General features: G+C 44.9%; 1 protein-coding gene and 2 pseudogenes across 2 annotated transcripts in view; all 3 read right to left on the reverse strand.

Annotated features, from left to right (window-relative positions):
* Positions 1–24,162, reverse strand: part of LOC149120243 (immunoglobulin heavy variable 3-23 pseudogene) — a 393,977-nt pseudogene that overhangs the window by 183,234 nt on the left and 186,581 nt on the right. The window lies entirely within an intron of this gene.
* Positions 1–24,162, reverse strand: part of LOC100353328 (immunoglobulin heavy variable 3-11) — a 226,253-nt gene that overhangs the window by 154,600 nt on the left and 47,491 nt on the right. The gene's annotated exons all lie outside the window — the stretch shown is intronic.
* On the reverse strand, positions 5,012–5,474 carry LOC149120249 (Ig heavy chain V-A2 region P-MU-3 pseudogene; annotated as a pseudogene).

A 24,162-nucleotide genomic window follows, 5' to 3' on the forward strand; every position in this document is an offset into this window, starting at 1 on the left:
ATCAAAAAGTAGAATTCTTCCCTCAAAACTCTTACAGGAGAGGAAACCCCAATTCCCTGACAGGAACCAGGGATTCATGTCCCTCTGTGCCTGTGCATGACCAGAGTCTGCGCTCGGCGCATCTTGTGCGCCCCCTTGTGGTTCGGGCGCCCCTGCAGGGAGGTTTGTGTCTGGGCTCAGCCCTAGGGCCCCTCACTATGTCTCTCGCACAGAAATAGGTGGCCCTGTCCGCGGCAGTCAGACTTGTCATTTTCAGAGAGACCGTGTTCTCGTTGGTGTCTCTGGAGATGGTGAATCGGTCATTCACCCAGCTCGCGTAGTATGTGCTACCACCACTACTAATGTATCCGATGTATTCCAGCCCCTTCCCTGGAGCCTGGCGGACCCAGCTCATGTCGTTGCTACTGAGAGAGAATCCAGAGACTGTGCAGGTGAGTGTCAGACTTCCTCCAAGCTTCACGGGGCCTCTCCCGGACTCCTCCGCCTACTGACAAGGACACCTGTAAACACAGATGACATGGTCAGGACACTGTCACGCACACTCTCTGTGTCTCTCACTCACGTCCTCTCCCAGACTCAGTACCCCGCGTTCCCCATCATTACCTTTGAGCACAGCGACCAGGAGAAGCCAGCGCAGCCCAGTCTCCATGGTCTGTGTCTGTGTTGAGTGTGATCACTGAGTGGACACCTGGGAGTGCTGGGGCTGGAGCTCCTGTGCCAGAGCTGCAGGGTGAGGGCTGGGCTGGTTTTCATGGGCAGAGGGAGCCCTATTTGCATGTGCTGCTCCTATATAGCAGGCATGGGGTCAGATGCCTCAACAGGACAGGGCCCAGGGAAGTTGTCTGTGTTCTTGGTGTGTTGGGTGATGGCTATGATAGAATTAAGATCATGTGAATTTTTATGGTATCATAATTTTAAAAAGTTGAAGGCAATGACCTTGTTTCATTTTAATATGTGTGTACCCTTCATATCGAGTGTTAGCAATATCATGTCCCTCATTTATTTAAATAACCATTAGTTCCTTATCATCTATATGAAAGACATTGGGACAGAGATAGAGAGAGAAGGGGTGAGAGATACAGAAATGTAGAGATGGAGAGAAAAGGTGACAATGGGAAATTTATGCCTTTGGGTTGACAGCCCCAAACACCCCAAATGCCTATGACATCTAGGAGTTAGTCTTTCTGAACCCTGGAGCAATAAACTGTGTCTGTAATTCCAACGGTGGTGGTAGGGGTTCATTTGCTTGTAGCATCATCTACAGTTTCCCATGATGCATTATGAGGGAAAAGTGTGGGAAGCCGTGAGGCTGGGCTCAGTCAGTTCTCTGATGGGAACACGGGTGACCCTAGTGGGGACTTAGCCAATTTTGTCCTAATGCCTGTCACCCACTTCTAAAGAGATGAAATACTCAAGTGGATTTTTTAAGGTTAACTATGTTTTTTTCCTTATTCATCCATTGCCTTAAAGTTTAAAAACTGTTTAAACTGTTTAAAACTGTTCCTGAACACAGAACACTGTACATGGTAGTGGGGTTTGTGTGCTACTGGAATGTGCATGGTAGAAATGGGCACAGATGAACTCACTGTCATTCACATTTCCACCTCCTTCCCATCACTCTGTTGGGAGGCCTGGAGACCTCAGTTCTAGTCATTCTTGGAACCTGTTGTGTGTTGTGGTGAACTGAGTCAGCCCACTGTGGTGTGGGCAGAATTATTCCTGCCTTTGAGTGGTGCTTTCTGCCCTGGTATCAGCTGCCCTGTGTTCTCTCTTCCCTGTTCTTTTTTATTTTTTGACAGGCAGAGTGAACAGTGAGAGAGAGAAACAGAGAGAATGGTCTTCCTTTGCTGTTGGTTCACCCTCCAATGGCCGTCGCAGCCTGCGCGCTGCGGCCAGTGCACCGCGCTGATCCGATGGCAGGAGCCAGGTACTTCTCCTGGTCTCCCATGGGGTGCAGGGCCCAAGCACTTGGGCCATCCTCTACTGCACTCCCTGGCCACAGCAGAGAGCTGGCCTGGAAGAGGGGCAACCAGGACAGAATCCGGCGCCCCAACCGTGACTAGAACCCAGTGTGCTGGCACCGCAAAGCGGAGGATTAGCCTAGTGAGCCACAGCGCCGGCCACTCTTCCCTGTTCTGTAACCATGACTCTGAGTTTAGCTCAAGCACTGGGTAGAAGTCACTGTGTCACAATTCACCCGCAGTGCTGCGTTTGGGTAATGCAGCTTTGTTCACAATAGTTCAGTCTACAAAGAACAAGTGTGCATAAAACAGTGAATGGATTCTTTCACATTTAGACAAAGAATATTATCCAGTATTAAAAAGGAGGTTGTTCTGTCATTAGGAAATGTGGGTCAGCCTGGAGCATACATCCTAAAAGAAATGATCCAGGTAGATGTGGACACACAGTATGTGACATTAGTTATACATGCAGTGCACAAGCTTGAACTCACAGAGGTAGGCAGTGCAATGGTGAAAACTGTCTACCATGATCCAAGTCAGGCTCCTGAATTTAGGCTGAGCCATCCCCAGCCTTTGCAGCCATTCAGGAAGTTAACCAGTGGATGGAATTCTCCCTCCATTTGTTGATCTCTTCCTCTCTTGCTATAACACTGTTTTTAAAATAAAATAAACAGAGACTTAAAATAAATTGAAGATTAATTGTACATATGATTAGGAGCCTGTTTCCTAATGTTGAATGATCTCAAGCAACTGAATCCCAAGGGAAGAAATCAATTGTGTACATGCAGTGATGATAAGGTGGAGACAGGAGCAGCACTGGAGTTAGCCTGTGGGATTCTTGCCCCCGTATCAGGATGCTTAGTGCTGTGTCCTAGTTTGGTTCCAGTGTCATATTCCTGCCTGAGCACACTCTGGGAGGCCATAGGTGAAGTTCCAAGTACTCCCACGTGGGAGCCCTGGACAGAATTCCAAGCACCTGGCTGTCACCTGACCCAGCTGAATCTTTTGTAGCCACTGGGGAAGTGACGCAGGAATTAGAAGATCACTGACAGTCTCAGTCTCTGTGGTTTTGTACAAATACATAAAGACAAGTTCTCAAATAAAATGATAAATTTAAAATTTATATAATATCTATAAATTATTAAAAGAAGATATATAGGCAAACATGTAAAATGCTATAAATCTGGGACCATCATGTATGTCCATGTTGGAAGCACAATGAGACATCGCATCACTCCAGTTAGAATGGCTATTATCAGACATACCAGAGCTGACATGTTTTATGGAGGTAGAGAGAGATGATAACCCTGGTACAAGTCTGTGTCAGGTTAATTAGTAAAACTGTATGGAAAAGCATCAAAAACAAGAAATAGAATTATTACATGATCTCCAAGCACCATTGCATGGTACAATGAATATGACATCCCAGGGAGGTGTCCACGGGATCTGCATTCACTGTGCCAAACACCTCTGTAGTTCCTTGTTCATTTAAAGCACCGCCATTCAAAAGAGTTCACACATATGATCCAGTGACATCTCATGGAAGAAAGAATGGAAAATGAAGAAATGGACAAAGTTACATTTTAAAAGGAAGTTTAAAAGAAGTACAGAGTAAGAAATTCTGTAATTTTGGACAACTTGGATGATCCTGGAGAATAATGTGCCTAGGATAATATGTCAGTAAAAGTACACTCTGCTAACCATCCAGGCCAGGAAGACACATAATATGTGATGCTACCTATGTGGGATAAAAGGATGAACAATGGCCAGTCATGAAGATTCAGATCTCTGCATACTGGTGTTGTGTTTGCCAATGTTTTATGGAGGTGATTAAAAAAGGCAGTGCACTCAGGCTTGGCAGCTGGAACCCAGGAGCTTGGAACTGCATCAGTGTTCCCTCCTTGGTGATGGGGCCTCATAACAGATCCATCATCTACTGTCTTCCAGGTGCACTGTCAGTACAAGTATGGGAAAGCGTGAAAATGGGCTCCATCCAGCAATGTGATATGCAGCCTGAGTGACTCCCACTGTAATGTTAATGAAAGACTCCAAATGGATTGACATTTGGAGCATAGACATGGAGTAAAGAGCAGGGACTCTGGACACATGATCTCTGGGACTGGCTCTTCCTGCAGCTGTGATTCAGCCTCAGGACACTGGGCATCATGTTGGAGCCACAGACACAGCTTCCCGTGATGTGGACTCCAGCCCCAGAGTGCACAGCCACTGTGTGTCCCACTTTCTGCTCTCCCTGAACCACACAGGTGCAGGTGGTCTCACGACACTGGAGCAAAACTAGACCAGCTGGAAGTGCACACCCAACACTTTCCATTCAGTTATGACCTTGACTGCTGATGTCCAGTGTTTTTCCCTCCTGAGTCCAGGCAGGGAGCCCCACAGGAGGGTCCCAGGACCTAGAGAATGAGGAAGTCCCTGTAGGCTTCCCAGGTGCCTGCAGAAGCTTAGCCTGAGACACAACTGAGCTGCAAGTATATTACTGAGTGCTGTGACGTTCACACAGGGACCACAGACTGTTTCAGGATTAAAGGAAAATGGAGATCAGGTACAAAGTCTGTTAGAAATGATGCAGAACACTCACAGTTTAAAATAAGACGGTTGGTTCAGTTCAGCACAGTCGCTCATTTTGAAAGGGGAGAGATAGTTAAATAGCAGATTTTTAAACTCAAACCCTCGCTCAGCTATTGCTGGATTGAAAGGGAAAAGTAAAATTGCCCTAAAGTCGGCAGTGTCCTAAGAACGCTGTCCTGACTCAGGCTGGACAACACTCACGAGGTCCCCAGATTGTCCCACATCTCTGATACTGGAGACCACTGAACCTAAATTCGTTCATGTAGGACTTCTCCTGTCACATCAGAGAGTCAGTACAGTGTCAGAATCATCAAAGAAGAATTCTTCCCTCAAAACTGTTCCCTGACAGGAAACCAGGGCTTGGGCTCCTTCCGCACCTGTGCATGACCAGAATCTGCACTCAGTGTGTCTTGTGCGCCCCCTGCAGGGAGGTTTGTGTCTGGGCTCAGCCTGAGGGCCCCTCATGTGTCTCTCACACAGAAATAGGCGGCCCTGTCTGCGGCAGTCAGACTCGTCATTTTCAGAGACACCGTGTTCTCCTTGGTGTTTCTGGAGATGGTGAATCGGCCATTCACCCAGCTCGCGTAGTAAGTGCTACCACTACCAGTATTAATGTATGCGATCCACTCCAACCCCTTCCCTGGAGCCTGGCGGAACCAGCACATTGCGTAGTTGTAACTGAAGATGAATCCGGAGGCTTTGCAGGAGAGTTTCAGGGATCCCCCAGGCTTGAACAGGCCTCCCCTGGACTCCTCCAGCGACTGACACTGGACACCTGCAAACACAGACGACATGGTCAGGAAGCTGTCACTCACACTCTCTGTGTCTCTCACTCACGTCCTCACCCAGACTCAGTGCCCCGTGTTCCCCATCATTACCTTTGAGCACAGCGACCAGGAGAAGCCAGCGCAGCCCAGTCTCCATGGTGAGCGTCTGTGTTGAGTGCAATCACTGAGTGGACACCTGGGAGTGCTGGGGCTGGAGCTCCTGTGCCAGAGCTGCAGGGTGAGGGCTGGGCTAGTTTTCAGGGGTAGAGGGAGGCCCTATTTGCATGTGCTGCCCCTATATAGCTGGCATGGGGTAGACGCCTCAGATGGGACAGTGTCCAGGGCAGACATAGTGTCCTGGGTGTGCAGTTGATGGCTGTGATATGATTCAGATCATATGAATTTTTATGTTATCAAAATTTTAAATAGTTGCAGGCAAATACCTTGTTTCATCTTAATTCAGTGTGTATCCTTAATATCCAGTGTTAGCAATATCATGTCCCTCATTTATTTAAATAACCACTAGTTCCTTATCATCTATATAAAGACATTGGGACAGTGATAGAGAGAGAAGGGGTGAGAGATACAGAAATGTAGTGATGGACAGAAAAGGTGACAATGGGAGAATTCTGCCTTTGGGTCGAGAATCCCAAACATCCCAAAGTCTGCAACATCTAGGACTTAACCCTTCTAATACCTGAAGCAGAAAAAAGTTTCTGTGTTTCCCAGGTCCCTTGTAGGGGCTCATTTGCTCTTAGCATCATCCACAGTTTCCCATGATGCGTTACCAGGAAAAAGTGTGGGAAGCCGTGAGGCTGGGCTCAAGCAGCACTCTGATGGGAACACAGGTGGGGACTTTGCCAATTTTGTCGTAGTGCCTGCTGCCCACTTTTAAACAGATGAAGGACTGCAAGTGGATTCGTTTAAGGATAACTATATTTTGTTTCTTATTCAACCATTGTATTAGTTTAAAACTGTTCCTGGGCTGGCGCCGCGGCTTACTAGGCTAATCCTCTTCCTTGCGGCGCTGGCACACCGGGTTCTAGTTGATGCAGGTGCCGGATTCTGTCCTGGTTGCCCCTCTTCCAGGCCAGCTCTCTGCTGTGGCCAGGGAGTGCAGTGGAGGATGGCCCAAGTGCTTGGGCCCTGCACCCCATGGGAGACCAGGAGAAGCACCTGGCTCCTGCCATCGGATCACCACGGTGGGCCGGCTGCAGCGCACCGGCCGTGGCGGCCATTGGAGGGTGAACCAATGGCAAAGGAAGACCTTTCTCTCTGTCTCTCCATCTCTCTCACTGTCCACTCTGCCTGTCAAAAAAAAAAAAAAAATGTTCCTGAACACAGAACACTGTACGTGGTAGTGGGGTGTAGTGTGCTATTGGAATCTGTGTGTTGTAGAAAAGGGCACAGATCAACTCAGTGTCAGGCACATTTCTACCTCCTTTCCATCACTCTGTGTTAGGAGGCCTGGAGACATCAGTTCTAGGTATTGGTGGAACCTGTCATGGGTTGTAGTGAACTGAGTCAGCCCACAGTTGTGTCTACAGAATTATTCCTTCCTGTGAGTGGTGCTTTTGGCCCTGGTAGCAGTCGCCCTGTGTCCCCCTCTTCCCTGTTCTGTAACCATGACTCTGAGTTCAGGTCAAACACTGGGTATGAAGTCACTGTGTCACAATTCACCCTCAGTCCTGCATTCAGGTTGCAGCTGTGTTCACAGTAGTTTAGTCTACAATAAAGCAAGTGTGCATAGAACAGTGAATGGATTCTTTCCCATTTGGACATGGAATATTATTAAGTATTAAGTAGGAGGTTGTTCTGTCATTAGGAAACGTGGGTCAGCCTGGAGCATAATGTGCTAACAGAAATAATCCAGGTAGATGTGGACACATAGTATGTGACATTAGTTATATGTACAGTCCACAAGCTTATTCTCACAGAGGGAGAAGTGCAATTGTGATCACTGTCTACCATGACCCAAGTGTTTGTCCCCTTCCAGCCCTGTGGGAAACTGGAGGAAATTCCAAGCTCCTGGATTCCGGCTCAGCCTTCCCAGCCTTTGCAGCCATTCACGAAGTGAACCAGTGGACGGAAGCCTCACTCTCCATCTGTTGGTCTCTTCTTCTCTTGATATAACACTGTCTCTAAAATAAAATACTTAAAATAAATTGAAGATTAATTATACATATGATTAGGAGCCTATTTCCTAATGTTGAATGATCTCAAGCAACTGAATCCCAAGGGAAGAAATTAATTGTGTACATGCGGTGATGATAAGGTGGTGACAGGAGCAGCACTGGAGTGAGCCTGTGGGATTGCTGCCTCCCATGTCAGGATGCTTAGTGCTGTGTCCTAGTTTGGTTCCAGTGTCATATTCCTGCCTAAGCCCCTCTGGGAGGCAGTAGGTGAAGTTCCAAATACTCCCATTTGGACACGTGGACAGAATTCCAAGCACCTGGCTGTCACCTGACCCAGATGAATCTTTTGTAGCCATCTGGGAAGTGACCAGGAGTTAGAAGATCACTGTCAGTCTCAGTCTCTTTGCCTTTTTGGAAACATATGTGTGGGGCTCCATGGGATGCACAGCCATGGAGCCCCCACGTCAAGGTCGGTCTGATAGCTGTTGCTGTGTCTTTATCACAAGGCGAATGTTGCTAGTTTCGGTTAGGGCAATGCTTTCCCACGGTTGGGACTTTCCAGAGGAGTTGAGAATGTTGTAAACAACAAGATGGCGCCGAGGACTGTGTGGTGAGCCTGCCTGCTGTGTGACACCTCATCTGATTGGCCCGAGGACGTGTGCACAATGCATGAACAGACAGCAGATTGGAGTGTTCCGTGCATTGACTTGAGCCCGCTTGCAATTGGCCAGATTTTGTATATAAGCTCTGTGCTGAGGAAGGAGGGGGCTTTTCTGTCCACTCTCCTCTCTTCATTCTTTCTCTGTCGCTGTTATTTTCTCATTAAAAGTCTACTGAAGACCGATAAGCTGCGAACAGTCCTTTGCGGGCAAGGGAGCGACAAGTGGTTCCGTGACTCGGATTCGGACCACTTTCTACACACAGGAATAGGTAAGGAAGAAAAGGTAAGCGTGCGTGTGCATGGAAATCCAGCTGGGGAAAGAATAGAAACCGCGGTTCCGTCGAAGAAAGATGGGGAAATTAAGTGCCAGAAAAAAGGGTAAAGGAATCCCTTAAAAGGCGGGAGTACAAAGTGTTCAGAAATGCCAGGAAATAGGCGGAAACTTCCTTTTTACCTCCAAATTGACAATACTCCATCCACCACTAGGTTGCGCATGCTGTTGAGCCACTTGTTAAAAGCTGCGGGGATGCCCCTTAAGGAGGCCACAGTATGCGCATTCACTAGGGCCATTGCCAAGAGTTCACCATGGTTTGTGGAAGGTGGCCAATTAGATGAGCAACAGTGGTGGAGAGTAGGGAGACAGTTGAGAGCAGCCAGAGAGCCGGTAGAAATACTTAGATTATGGCAACTCATTGAACAGACACATCAAGACCCCACTGAGAGCATAGGGCTTTTACTTGATGAAGGATGCGAGCTCCTAGAAAAGGTTCAGGAGGAGTCTCGGCATGATAGTCATTCTAGTGACTGTGGTAGTCAGTGGGACAGGAAACAGACGGACAAAGGTCCCTGTAGGGACGAGCCACTGGATAAGACAAAGGAAAATTCAGTGAAGAACCATCCCCCATCGAGTGCACTCCTGTGCTCAAGGGAGCCATCTCATTTATATCCCAGTTTGACTAGGCTAGCAAATTTGTCCTTAGAGGAGGAACTGCTGCCGCAGTATCATCCACTGACTCTCCCTAAATCGGCCCCTAAAAGAAAAAAATAAAAAGGTTATAAAGACTCCATTACAGATACAGGGAATAGGGTTAAACAAGGTGAGCCATAGAACGGTTCATTAATGCTATAGGAATAGTCAGTCCTTGGTTCGCAAAAGAAGTCGTACATGAGCAACATTGGGATTTGCTCAAAAAAGATTTAAATGTGCATTAAAAAAAAAAAAAAAAAAAAAAAAAGCAAGCCGTGACAAAGGCTGTGAAAACTTTGTTGCAGATGTAAAAAATAGGGTTAAAGAAACAAACCGTAGAGCAGTTTATCAGTGCTGTTAAAACAATTAGTCCTTGGTTTGCTGAAGAGGGTGTTGTGGATAAGAAACACTGGGAGTAAAAAATATAGATCAGTGTACACTGGACAGCCCTCACCTTGCATTTAAATATTTCATTTGAAGTAAATGTTCTCTGTTATAAAGTTCATATTACTATGTAAAATGAAAAATTGTGGTAACAAAGTGTCCGGACTACCCATTCTGTTTTTGTTTTATGTACTAACTCTACCCCTATTATTGATAGGAATGCTTGAGCAGATTATGCTTGGTTTGCTTTACAAAAAAAAATGTAAGTCAAAATATGCCGCAAGTAGTTAAGATTCCACACAGCTGCAGAAATGTAATAATTACAGAGAATAAGAGGCTAGTTCCCTCAGATATGTTTCAATTTATCCTTAAAACATATTGAATATTATTGTGTTTGATTGCTAAATGTAGATTTGTATAAAAATTTGTATTATATTCTTATGATGTATTAATTATGCCTATACCTTGGTGCAACTCTAGGGCCAAATGTAAGGACAAATTTTTGGGATGGAGAGGCTTGTGTCTTTGTTTGGCTCTGATAAACAAGTAACTTGTCTGCCAGATGACCTTCTCCTGCTCCTTGGGAGCCTGGCCAGCTCCCGGGGAGGAGGATAAAAGAATGTTTTCTGATAAACAGGTGGGCATGCTTCGTGTCTCAGCTCTCTGGCCAAGATCCGGGATGGGACGCACTGCTTGCCCAACATCCTGGCAATGAGCCACCCTTGTCCTTGGGGGCTTTAAGGGAGAGCCAGAGCAAGCCTCTGCTGCTGCTGTTTCATCCCGGGGGAACACGCAGTCAAGCTGAAGGTTAAACGTGCCCGTGATGATTACTAATGATGTTTAATTCTCAGTATGGATCCTTTTCTGGTGCTGTGTGAAAATTGCCTAGTAATGCCCATAGTACTGTAAATTCTACAAAACATAAGTACAACGCAGATATGGATCGATTGGCTATTGTGGCTGAGGTTTTCTGTAACAGTCCCTTTAATAAAAAATTAAGAAACTAAATTAATTTAAAAAACAGAACATTCAGGACCTGCCACTCTACTTGGTAGGTCATTACAAAAATCAACAAGGAGGGCTATACCTGATAAATAAGGGTACTATCAATGTGGGCAACAGGGACATGTACAAATATTGTCCAAAAGTCAAACACCAAAAAAGCCCCTCCTCCTGGGATTTGCCCCCAGTGCAAAAGAGGAAGGCATTGGGCCAATAAATGTCACTCCAAAACTAATAAAAAAATTCATTAAATAAATAAAGTTCAAAAAACTAAAAGCGGGGCTGGCCCCAGGCCCCATCCCAACAAATTTTGGGGGCCATGACATTTGTTCCTCAACAGAACACCCTAAATCCATCAATTTCCTCCATGGAGCCACAGAGGGTAGTGCAGGACTGGACCTCAGTGCCACCTCCTATACAGTATTGACCCCTGAGATGGGCCCACAAGGCCTCCCTACTGGGATTTTTGGTCCTTTGCCAACTGGGTTTTTTGGTCTCCTGCTGGGCAGAAGTAGTATAACTATAAAAGGGTTACAGGTTTTTCCTGGAGTTATAAACACTGACTTTACTGGTAAGATAAAAATTATGACTCAAGCCAATAATGAAACTTTAACTCCAGGACAATGCATTGCTCACTTGATTCTGTTCCCCTTCTCTTCAATTGGTAAGTCTTTTTTAAATAAAAGAGAAAATAACAGTTTTGAATCTTCTGATGCTTATCGGATACAACCTATAACTGAGGACCGACCCAAATTTTTCTTAAAATTAAATAAAAAGTTATTCAGTGGTCTTTTAGATACTGGAGCTGGTGCCTCTGTTATTTCAGCAGCAAGCTGGCCAACAAATTAAAAAAGAAAATTACCATAACTCAATTGCAAGGTATTGGTCAGAGTCAAAGATTAACACAAAGTTCCATATTGCTACAATGGGAGGATAAAACATATATTTTGGCTGCATTACTTGTTAATCTCTGGAGATGTAATATTCTAACTCAAATGGGGGCCTTTAATACATAGTCCAAGTAAGATTGTTACCATTAACATACTTCAACAATGTCATTTGCCAGGTAGGGGTTTAGGCAAACAACAACAAATCATCACATCTCCAGTTACTATAACTGTCAATCATAACCAGAGAGGCTTGGGTTTCCCTTGATGGCTACTGGTCAGCCTGTGCCCCATACAAAAATTAAAATAAAATAAAAATCAGATAATCCCGTGTGGGTGAATCAGTGTCCTTTACTGCAGGAAAATATAAATACTGCACAGATATTGGTAAAAAAAAAAAAAAAACAATTAACAGCAGGACATATAGTTCCTTCTAATTCTCCTTGGAATAGTCCTATTTTTGTTATCAGAAAAAAAAAAAATCTGGGAGATAGCGATTGCTTCAAGGCCTTAGGGCTGTTAATGCTACTGTGGAAATTATGGGGGCTTTACAACCAGGTTTACCATTGCCTACTACAATTCCAAAGGACTCTTATATTGCAATAATAGATTTAAAAGATTATTTTTTATACTATACCTTTACATCCAAAAAATTGTCCCCGATTTGCTTTCAGTGTTCCATCAGTAAATTTTAAAGAACCTATGCAAAGATGCCTATAAAGGATCTTACCTCAAAAAATGGCTTATAGCCCTACTTTGTGCCAATAATTCATTAATGCTGCTCTTCAAAAAATTTGCAAAAAATATAGCAATTTATATATTATACACTATATGGATGATATTTTGATAACTGGACCCGAGAAATTTTTGGTGATACAATGTCTGACAGTAATAACAGAGCAATTAACTGCTTTTGGTCTTAGCATAGCCCCTGAGAAAATGCAACTTCAATATCCTTATCAATATCTAGACTTCCAATTATACCCATAAAAATACTTCCACAAAAAGTCACCTTACAATTGGATTCTTTACAGACTTTAAATAAGTTTCAAAACTTCTAGGAAATATTAATTGGCTTTCTGCACATCTCCACCTCACAACAGGAGACCTTAAACCTTTATTCAATATCCTAAAAGGAGGTCAAGCTTCTGTAATTTGTGATGGTCACCATACTGTTATTAATACCTCTTTTTCATCTCTACAGCTAGTTAAATTAGCTGCTGTTGCACTTGCATTGCAGTCTACTTTGGATGTAGCGGTTAACATACACACCAATAGCAAATATGTGTTCCTATCGGTGCCTCAATTGAAAACGTGTTCATTCCTTCTTAAATCCTCAGCTGCTTCTCCTTTGTTTTCTCGCATTTGCACTGTCATTCGGCAGCATACCTGCCCTTTCTTTATAGGTCATACTCGAGCACATTCCAATCTTCCCAGACCTTTGGTAGAGGGTAACCATTTGGCAGATTCTGCTCTATGCATATATTCTATTAATACAGCAACAAAAGATCATGTTTTACATCATTTAAATGCTCATACATTATGCTTAAAACATAATATTACTCAAGAACAAGCTCGACAAATTGTAAAATTCTGTTCTACTTGCTCCATCCAGTTACCATTACCTCACTTTCGAATTAATCCTCGTGATTTATTCCCCCAATCAACTATGGCAAATGGATATCACCCACTTCATGAAATTTGGTAAACAAAAATAGATTCATGTGTCTATTGATACTTGTTCTGGATTTATTTTTGCTTCCTTACATACAGGTAAAGCTACAAAACATGTTATTGCCCGTTGCTTACAAGCTTTTGCTTCCCTAGGAACTCCAAAACAGATTAAAATGGATAATGGACCTGCTTATATTTCTGCCTCTTTTAGAAATTTTTGTGTAACTTTCTATCTCATGTTACTGACATTCCTTATAATCCTCAGGGTCAAGACATTCTTATACGTACACATCACACTTTAAAACAATATTTTAATAATATAAACAAAAGGGGGAGTTTAGGGTTCTTGCACATTCTCCTAACAAATGGCTCTCACGTGCTTTATTCATTTTAAATTTTTTCACATTGGATAAAGATGGTCGTTTTGCATCTGATCAACAGTGGCATCCACAAACAGCTGGGGTAAGAACAATGGTAAAATGGAAGGATCCTATCACCAATCAATGGAATGGACCTGATCCAGTACTGGTATGGGACATGGGCTCTTAAGGGATGGGTATTTTTATGCAACCAATTTGCTTTTACATTGTTAGCCCCTAATGATTTTTGCAACTGCTCATTGGGCCGTGTGGCCCCAATGCTAACATCTGTATTTCCAAAGGCACGACAGTGACGCTCATTACCTGAGAACTGTGATGATGATGTCATCTTAATTGGAGACCTGCTTTCACCATGGCTATGCAGCTAGTGGGAGTTCCTGGATTGGCTTATGGAAATAATCGTGGACTACGAAGGCTTACATGTTTGGTGACCAAAACAATCAATCTTACTGCTACTGCGCTATCCAATATAGCTGAAGAATTGGATCAAGTTCATTCAGGAGTACTCTTAAACCGAGCAGCTATCGATTATTTGCTGTTAAAAGATCATATAAGCTGTAAATCTGTTCCAGGGGAATGTTGTTTTAACATTACTAACAATGCCATATATACAGTCTGTTATTGATAAACTTAAAAGAGTAAAATGCAACATATATTTATTGCTAACCCACTATTCATTAGGAGGGTTTCAATGGATTCGTTGGTTATTAATGCTGGCTGGACCGTTACTGCTTTTCATACTTTGTATGGGATGTTTTCCGTGTGTTCTGCAATTTGTGCTATCTTCGCTACAGTCTGTATGGGCTGACATTCATCACTTAAAACTTTGTACCAAACCTCCTTTGTAATCAAAAATAATTAATATTTGGCTGTATGTTTCATCTCTCACCTAATGTTGGGCTAAAATGGTACTCAAAAACGGGTAAGACACTCCACATCCTGTACCTGTCGCTATCGGTTGCTTGTTTGTCGTGGTACCACTGGGCCTTGCCTTCATCACCAGATGGATCAGAGCCTTAGCACTCCGTCAGCAGAATACCAACTTGATAATCCAGCAGGCTATGCTGGCCACCTTGCGATCTCACCCCAATAAAGAAGTATGGCTTAGCATGATGGAGCGGTAGTCAAAGACAGGTAAACACTGATGGGCGCTCCTAGCAACCTAAGACAGAGGGTAGGACAGGCTTCCTATTACCTCCATGACAGGTAAGCAGGTAGCGTGCCATTGGGTACCTAAGACAGGCATGTTTCCATGCCATTTAAATAATAAAGAAGGGGGAGATGTGGGGCTCCATGGGATGCGCAGCCATGGATCCCCCCACGTCAAGGTCGGTCTGATAGCTGTTGCTGTGTCTTTATCACAAGGCGAATGTTGCTAGTTTCGGTTAGGGCAATGCTTTCCCACGGTTGGGACTTTCCAGAGGAGTTGAGAATGTTGTAAACAACAAGATGGCGCCGAGGACTGTGCGGTGAGCCTGCCTGCTGTGTGACACCTCATCTGATTGGCCCGAGGACGCGTCACAATGCGTGAACAGACAGCAGATTGGAGTGTTCCGTGCATGGACTTGAGCCCGCTTGCAATTGGCCAGATTTTGTATATAAGCTCTGTGCTGAGGAAGGAGGGGGCTTTTCTGTCCACTCTCCTCCCTTCATTCTTTCTCTGTCGCTGTTATTTTCTCATTAAAAGTCTACTGAAGACCCATAAGTTGCGAACAGTGTTGTTCCTTTGCGGGCAAGGGAGCGACATATATGTAAATGCAAATATCTAAATAAGTGAAATAATATCCATAAATGTTTAAAAAAGATATAAAGGCAACATATAAAATATCTGGACCATCCTGCATGTCCATATTAGATGCACAATGAGACATCCCATCCTTCCTGTTAGAATGAGTATTATACAATCCAGAGCTGACAAACCATGTGGAGGAAGCTAGAGACGATAACTCTGGTACAAGATCGAAGTCAGGTAAACAAGTAAATCTATTATGGAAAATCATCAAAACTGAGAAACAGAATTATCACAAGATCTTCAAACACCATTTCAGGGACTATGGACACATGGTCTCTGGGACTGGCTCTTCCTGCAGCTGTGATTCAGCCTCAGGACACTGGTCATCATGCTGGAGTCACAGTCACAGCTCCCTGTGATGTGGACTCCAGCCCCAGAGTGCACAGCCACTGTGTGTCCCACTTTCTGCTCTCCCTGAACCACAGCAGGTGCAGGGGGTCTCACGACACTGGAGTAGAACCAGATCAGCTGGAAGTGCACACCCAACACTTTCCATTCAGTGATGACCTTGACTGCTGATGTCCAGTGCATTTTCCTCCTGAGTTCATGCAGGGAGCCCTAATGGAGGGTCCCAGGACCTAGAGGATGAGGAAGTCCCTGTAGGCTTCCCAGGTGCCTGCAGAAGCTCAGCCTGAGACACAGCTGAGCTGCAAGTACATTCCTGAGTGCTGTGACGTTCACCTTAGGGACCACAAACAGTTTTAGGATTAAAGGTAAAAAGGAGTTAGGGCGAAGTCTTTAGAAAGTGAATGTGGAACAACAACAGCTTAAAATAAGACTGCTGATGCTATTTGCTTACATGCTCATTTTGATAGGAAGAGGGATGACAGAAATAATTGAAGTTAAAAAAACAAGACTCTGGCTTGACTCTCTCTGGGTTTGAATGGAAAACTAAAATTGTCCTAAAGCCGGCTGGGCCTTGAGAACACATCCTGTGTCAGACTGGACAACACTCACAAGGTCCTCAGATAGTCCCACATGTCTGATCCTGGTGACCACTGTCATCGTTCATGAACCTGAAACTGTTCATATAGGACTTCTTCCTGTCCTATAAGACATCTCCAGGTTAGTGAAGTCAGTGGCAGGGACAGAGTCATAAAAGTAGAATTCTTCTCTCAAAACTGTTACAAGAGCAGAAACCCCATTCCCTGACAGGAAACCAGGGCTTGGTTTCTCTGCACCTGCTCATGACCAGAATCTGGGCTCAGTGCATCTTGTGCGCCCCCTGGTGGAGCAATGTGCCCCTCAAGGAGGTTTGTATCTGGGCTCAGGCTGAGGGCCCCTCAATGTGTCTCCCAGAGTAATAGGCGGCCGTGTCATCCTATGTAAGATGGTTCATTTGCAGAGACACCATGTTCTGGGCGTTTTCGCTGGAGATTGTGAATTGGCCCTGCTACCACGACCAGGATAAATATATGTGATCCACTCCGGGACCTTCTCTGGAGCCTGGTGAACCCATCTCATGCTGTAGCTACTGAAGTCGAATCCAGAGGCCTTGCAGCAGAGTTTCAGGTATCCCCCAGGCTGGACCAGGCCTCCCCTGTACTCTACCAGCTGCTCCTGACCCTGGACACCTGCAAACACAGATGTCCTGGTCAGGAAACTGTCACTCACACTCTCTGTGTCTCTCACTCACGTCCTCTGCCAGACACAGTACCCCGCATTCTCCATCATTCCCTTTGAGCACAGCGACCAGGAGAAGCCAGCACAGCCCAGTCTCCATGGTGAGCGTCTGTGTTGAGTGCGATCACTGAGTGGACACCTGGGAGTCCTGGGGCTGGAGCTCCTGTGCCAGAGCTGCAGGGTGAGGGCTGGGCTGGTTTTCATGGGCAGAGGGAGGCCCAATTTGCATGTGCTGCCCCTATATAGCAGGCATGTGGTCAGACGCCTCAGACAGGACAGAGCCCAGGGCAGACGTGGGTGACTTGGGAACTTAAGTAGCCAATTACTGTCTTGGAACGTGGGATTTGCTGTGGGATTGTGGACAGATAAGCATTCCGTTCACCTGTATTTTTATTTATTTTTATAAATATTTATTTATTTAAAGTCAGAGTTACACACAAAGAGAATGAGAGACAGAAAGATTAGAGAAAGAGGTCTTCGATCCTCTGGTTGACTCTCCAATTGTCTGCAACAGCTGGAGCTTAGCCAAGTGGAAGCCAGGTGCCAGGAGCTTCTTCCAGGGCTCCCATTTTGGTTCAGGGGCCCAAGGACTTGGATTATCTTCTACTACTTTCCCAGGCCATAGCAGAGAGCTGGACTGGAAGTAGAGCAGCTGGGACTTGAACCAGTGACCCTATGGGATTCCGGTACTGCAGATTTGGTCTGTAACATACTGTGCCCCAGCACTGGCCCCACCTTTATTTTTTTATGAAGATCATTCTGGTGAGTGTATTCTGCCAGAAACACAAATGCCACGTTTTTCTCATACGTAGGAGCAAACACAAATGGAGAGCATTAGAAATGTGTGGGGCGTGTTTCTTGGGAGTCCACAGATAGAAACACTGTTCACCGAATAAACCATCTACGTGACAGTGTGCCCTCTCCCTTCCCTTTATGCCTTTTCCAGCCTCCTACTACATGAAATGAATAATTCTATTCAGGAAGGGGACGTTTGTGTATGTATTTAAACTCTACTCATGAAGTGATTACAGCTAAATGTTAAAGTTCATTGAATCTGAATAAATATAAATATGTGCATATTTATTTACAAGTCAGAATGCCACACACAGAGAGATGGAGAGACAGACAGGGAAAGACCCCACTGCTGGATTGCTCCCCAAACATCCACAGAAGCCAGGCCTTGCCCAGGTCAAAGCCAGCAGCCTGGACCTCCACGCAGGTCCTCCAGGTGGGAGGCAGGGCCCATGACCTTGGGCCGTTGTCAGCTGCCTCCCAGGTGCATGAGCAGGAAGCAGCGCCTGAAGTGGAGAGGCTGGTTCTTGAGCCATCACTCCAGCAAGGGTGTGGGCTCCCAACAAGGGCTCAGCTCACTGCACAACAGTGCCTGCCCCTGTGTTGTGTCTGCACAAGCACAGAAATGTGATACTGGCATGAGTGATACCTCCCTTGAACACGTGCACAGTTACTGAAGGAATCACAGACAGGCTGTGCTGTGTCCAGGGGCTCTAGTCTGGTAGGAGGCACCTCCACACTCTACACCTCTGTTCCTCACACAGGACTTTCCACTCCACCTAACAGCTCCAGGAGCGATGTGCGCTCTGTACCGTCATTGGTTGTGGTTGTCCAGGTTTCCTAATGATTTTGTTAATGTGCTGTGAAAGTTTGAAATATGAGTTTTTTGTGTATATGATGTTAAATTGTGACTGGGTGGGATTTATGTAAGAGCAATCTTTGAAGATACTGGTACATGAAAGCCTCTTAAGGATGTGTTTCTTCCATATTTGAAGTCGAATGTCACTGAAATCACTATAAAAAAGGGAATTCATGGCTTTTTAGGTTTTAGTGTGTGTGTGTGTTAAGAATTGAGTACACATCAAAACACCTGTGTGCTGAATATTAACACCAATGAAATATCAGTTATGGACAAAATGTGCTTGTCCATGAACTCCCACCCCAAATGCTCACCAATCTCACGCTTTAGTTCTGACAAGATCAGAACAGATAATCCTTCCAAGGTCCACATTTCCTCGATTGTTTGTGTTTTGCTGTTATTTCCTTACAACATGGCTGGAAAGAAGCACAGTATTTTAACTATCTTATATGGTGGGAATATGAAACCACAATCCTAGTTGTTGGAGGGTAAATAAAGATTTCTAATTAGTGCTGGTAGAGGATGGTTAGTGGAGAGGAGATGAGCAGGAGGGCTTAGTTAGGTATCTGGCGCCCTTCACCCAAAAAGAATGAACAGCACAGGCCAAAGCCAGGTTGCACTGGATGTTCAAGGCCAGACTCAGAGTGCAGAGACCATGATGTCACCAACACAGGGCCCTCGGGTGGCCTACAAAAATGGAATGGAGCCCAGGGCATCCACCCTCCCATCTCTCCAGGGGAGACAGAACTGAACCTAATGGTCTTCCCTGGTGGGGACAGATAAGCAGGAGGCCACAGCCTCCCATGAACACTGCAGACACCTGAGTCCCAGCTGATGGAGAAGCTCAGAGTCCTCACAGACCTCAGCCCAGGGGGAAGATCTCCCAGGGGACCCCTGCCAATCATTCACAGGAGCAACAAAACCATGACATAGCTTGAGGAATATTAGCAAGGGGGTGAGTGATGTCTACATGAAAATTCTGAATCAAGTTTCAAGATCCTGTCTCTGGCCTGGCTCACTTGGGCATTGTGACCATTTGGGGGAGTGAACCAGCAGTTGGAAGATCTCTCTCTGTCTCTCTCGCTCTTCCCCACCCTTTCTCTCTGTCTCTCCTGCTTCTTTCTCTGCAACTCTGCATTTCAAATAAATAAGTAAATAAGCAAACAAGGCTTGATCTCAAAAACCCTGGGAAATGTTAATGGAATAAAATTGCTGGGGCCTGTGTGGTGCAGTGGGTGAAAGCCCTGGCCTGAAGTGCTGGCATCTCAAATGGGCGCTGGTCTAGTTCTGGCTGCTCCTCTTCCCGTCCAGTTCTTTGCTATGGCCTGGGAAAGCAGTAGAAGATGTCCCGAGTCCTTGGGCTCCTGCACCTAGAGTGAGACCCAGAAGATGCTTCTGGCTCCTGCCTTCGGATATGCAGAGCTCCGGCCATTGTGGCCATCTGGGGGGTGAACCAGCAGATGGAAGATCTCTTTCTTTGTCTCTACCTCTCTCTGTAACTCTTTCAAATAAGAAAATAAATCTAAAAAATTGCCAAATGATGCTCCTTCATACAGGGAATATGAAGTCTGAGGGATGTGTCCAAGGATTCTGATGGCACCATGTCTAGGCATTTGCAGTCACATGTCCAATACAGTGACCTCATTCACAACTTAGTTCATCTAATTCAGTGAAATTTTCATTGAGGAATGATTGGATAACTGAACAATTCATACTGTCATATTTCAAATGGTGTTGTATATGCCAATAAATACGTTCAATTCTGTCATTTGGGACAATTGGAGGGATTATGGACATAATAAACTAAATGAAAATATGTAGGAAATCAGAGAAAAATAACATGTGTGAATGCTTATGTGCAGTAAACGTTGAGCCCATACAGGTGGGAAGTTCAATGGTGATCATCAGAGGCTGAGCATGAAAAGGAAAAGGGGAGATGTTAGTGCAAGGTCCCCACGTTTCAGGTTGAGAGCAGACACTCAGTTAGTGACCCATGCACAGTATAGCGACAGTAGTTAAGGAAACACACTGTGCATTTCAACATTCCCTGCAGAATGGACGAGGGCCAACCTCTCACAGCAGATGATAACATGGGTGATGTATGAACACGTTAGTGAGTCAAAATTCCTAACCCACAAGGGGTGCACTATTCACCAGGACATTTCATTGATACTCCTATCTGTGTTCAATTCTTATTTATCAAACATTTATGACTAGGAAATGGAGCACGTGCATTGTGAAGAGTCAGTGTTCAGTACACTATTATTGCACGTGCTTATGTTCTTATTTTCAGATGGCAAATAAGTGACATCCTATCCTTTCATGATATTGACTACACAGCTACGAGAGCTGCGCTGTTCTGAAACACAAGAGTTTGTCTCCTGTGCAGCTGGACGTGATGACCCACAGCTCTGTCGTCCTCACTTGCTCCCTTCCCAGGGTAAGGGTCATTCATTCATACTCAGACCCATTCTTCTTTCACATCGGGTGCTAGGACACACTTCCCTCGACCGTCTACTAACTTTAGGACGAGTCTCCCAATGTCACTTTGAGTTCAAAAAGCAATTTTGGGACCTGGGAGTCCTGGGGCTGGAGCTCCTGTGCCAGAGCTTCAGGGTGAACACTCCGTGTTCTGGTTGGTGTTTCTGGAGATGGTGAATTGGCCATTCGCCAGGTCGAGTAGTTTGTGCTACCACCAGAATTAATTTATGCGATCGACTCCAGCCCCTTCCCTGGAGCCTGGTGGACCCAGCACATTGCATTGCTACTGAAGATGATTCCAGAGGCTTTGCAGCAGAGTTTCAGGGATCCCCTAGGCTGGACCAGGCCTCCCCCGGACTCCACCAACTGCTCCTGACACTGGACACCTGGAAACACAGATGTCCTGGTTAGGAAACTGTCACTCACACTCTCTGTGTCTCTCACTCACGTACTCTGCCAGACTCAGTGCCCCACATTCTCCATCATTACCTTTGAGCACAGTGACCAGGAGAAGCCAGCGCAGCCCAGTCTCCATGGTGAGCGTCTGTGTTGAGTGCGATCACTGAGTGGACACCTGGGAGTGCTGGGGCTGGAGCTCCTGTGCCAGAGCTGCAGGGTGAGGGCTGGGCTGGTTTTCATGGGCAGAGGGAGCCCAATTTGCATGTGCTGCCCCTATATAGCAGGCATGTGGTCAGACGCCTCAGACAGACATTGCCCAGGGCAGATGTGGTGTCCTGTGGTGTAGGTTGATGGCTATGATAGGATTCAGATCATATAAATCTTTACGTTATCATTGTTGTTTAAACAATTGAAGGCAATGACCTTGTTTCATTTTAATATGTGTGTATCCTTAATAATCCAGTGTTAGCATGTCCTTCATTTTTAAATAACCATTGGTTCATTTTTAACTATTTGAATAACATTGGAATAGTGACAGTGAGAGAAGGGGTGAGAGAAAGAGAAATGTAGAGATGGACAGAAAAGGTGACAAAGGGAGATTTCCACCTTTGATTGACAGCCCCAGACATCCCAAGTGCCTACAACATCGAGGACTTAGCCTTTCTAAAACCTGGAGCCCAAAACTGCGACTTTGTTTCCCACGTCAGTGGTAGGGGCTCATTCACTTGTAGTGTCATCTACAGTTTTCCAAAATGCATTATCAGAAAAAGTGTGGGGAGTCGTGTGGCTGAATGATTCATTCTGATGGGAACACGGGTGTCCCTAGTGGGCACTTTGCCAATTTTGTCCTAATGCCTGCCTCCCACTTTTAAACAGATAAAAGACTGCAAGTGGATTCTTTTAAGGTTAACTATGTTTTGTTTCCTTGTTCATCCATTGCCTTATTTAACACTCATCATGAACACAGAACACTGTGCATGTTAGTGGGGTTTGTGTGCTATTGGAATCTGTGTGTTGTAGAAATGGGCACAGATCAACTCAGTGTCATTCACATTTCCACCTCCTTTCCTACACTCTGAGTTGGAGGGACCTGGAGGCCTCAGTTCTCATTATTCGTGGATCCTGTCGTTTGTTGTGGTGAACTGAGTCAGCCCACCGTGGTGTGGGCAGAATTATTCCTTCCTGTGAGTGCTTACTGCCCTGGTATCAGCTGCCCTGTGTTCCCCCTCTTCCCTGTTCTGTAACTATGACTCTGAGTTCAGCTCAAGCACTGGGTAGAAGTCACTGTGTCACAATTCACCTGCAGTCCTGGGTTCAGGTAATGCAGCTTTGTTCACAATAGTTCATTCTAAATAAAGTGAAATGTGCCTAAAACGGTGAATGCAGTCTGTTACATTTGACATGGAATATTATTCAGTGTTAAGAAGGAGGTTGCTCTGTCATTAGGAAATCATGGGTCAGCCTGGAGCATAATATGCTAACAGAAATAATGCAGGTACATGTGGACACATAGTATGTGACATTAGTTATATATGCAGTCCACAAGCCTTGAACTCACAGAGGGAGGAAGTGCAATGGTGATCACTGTCTACCATGACCCAAGTGTTTGTCCTGTTCCAGCTCTGTGGGAAACTGGGGGAAGTTCCAGGCTCCTGGCTTCAGGCTCAGCCATCCCAGCCTTTGCAGCCATTCACTAAGTGAACCAGTGAATGGAAACTTCTCTCTCCATCTGTTGATAGCTTTATCTCTTGCTATAACACTGCCTTTCAAATAAAATAAATACTTAAAATAAATGAAAGATTAATTATATATATGGTTAGGAGCCTATTTCCAAATGTTGAATGAACTCAAGCCACTGATCCCAAGGGAAGCAATCAATTCCTTAAATGCAGTGATGATAGGTGGTGACAGGAGCAGCACTGGAGTGAGCCTGAGGGATTCCTGCCTCCCGTGTCAGGATGCTGAGTGCTGTGTCCTAGTTTGGTTCCAGTGTCATATTCCTGCCTAAGCCCCTCTGGGAGGCAGTAGGTGAAGTTCCAAGTACTGCCATGTGGACACCTGGACAGAATTCCAAGCACCTGGCTGTCACCTGACCCAGCTGATGCTTTTGTAGCCATCTGGGAAGTGACCAGGAATTAGAAGATCACTGTCAGTCTCAGTCTCTTTGCCTTTTTGAAAAAAATATGTAAATACAAATATCAAAATAAGTGAAATAGTATCTTTAACTTTTTAAAAAAGATATAAAGGCAACATATAAAATGTTATATTGGGCCCATCATGCATGTCCATAATAGATGCACAATGAGACATCCCATCCTTCCTGTTAGAATGAGTATTATCCTACAATCCAGAGCTGACAATCCATGTGGAGGAAGTTGGAGATAACTCTGGTGCAAGATTGGAGTCAGGTAAATAAGTAAAACTATTATGGAAAATCATCAAAACTGAAACAGAATTATCACAGGATCTTCAAACATCATTTTTGAGTAGAAGGAATATGAAATCCCAGGGAGGTGTCCAGGGGAACCGCAATCAATGTGGCAAACACCTCTGCTCTTCCATGTTCATCTAATGCAGCATCATTCACAAGAGTTCACACATATAATCCAGTGAAACATGCATGAAGAAAGAATCAACAATGGAACAAATGGACAAAATTATATTTAACAGGAAGTTTATATGGCAGTAAAGATGAGGAAATTCTGTATTTTGGACAACTCAGATGATCCTGGAGAATAATGTCCAAGGATAATGTGTCAGGGTAAGTACACTCTGCTAACCATGCAGGACAAGAAGACAAATAATACGT

This window comes from Oryctolagus cuniculus, chromosome 20 (genome assembly GCF_051225735.1).
Source record: "Oryctolagus cuniculus isolate XC-2025 breed Fujian yellow rabbit chromosome 20, ASM5122573v1, whole genome shotgun sequence".
NCBI classification, from domain to species: Eukaryota; Metazoa; Chordata; class Mammalia; order Lagomorpha; family Leporidae; genus Oryctolagus; species Oryctolagus cuniculus.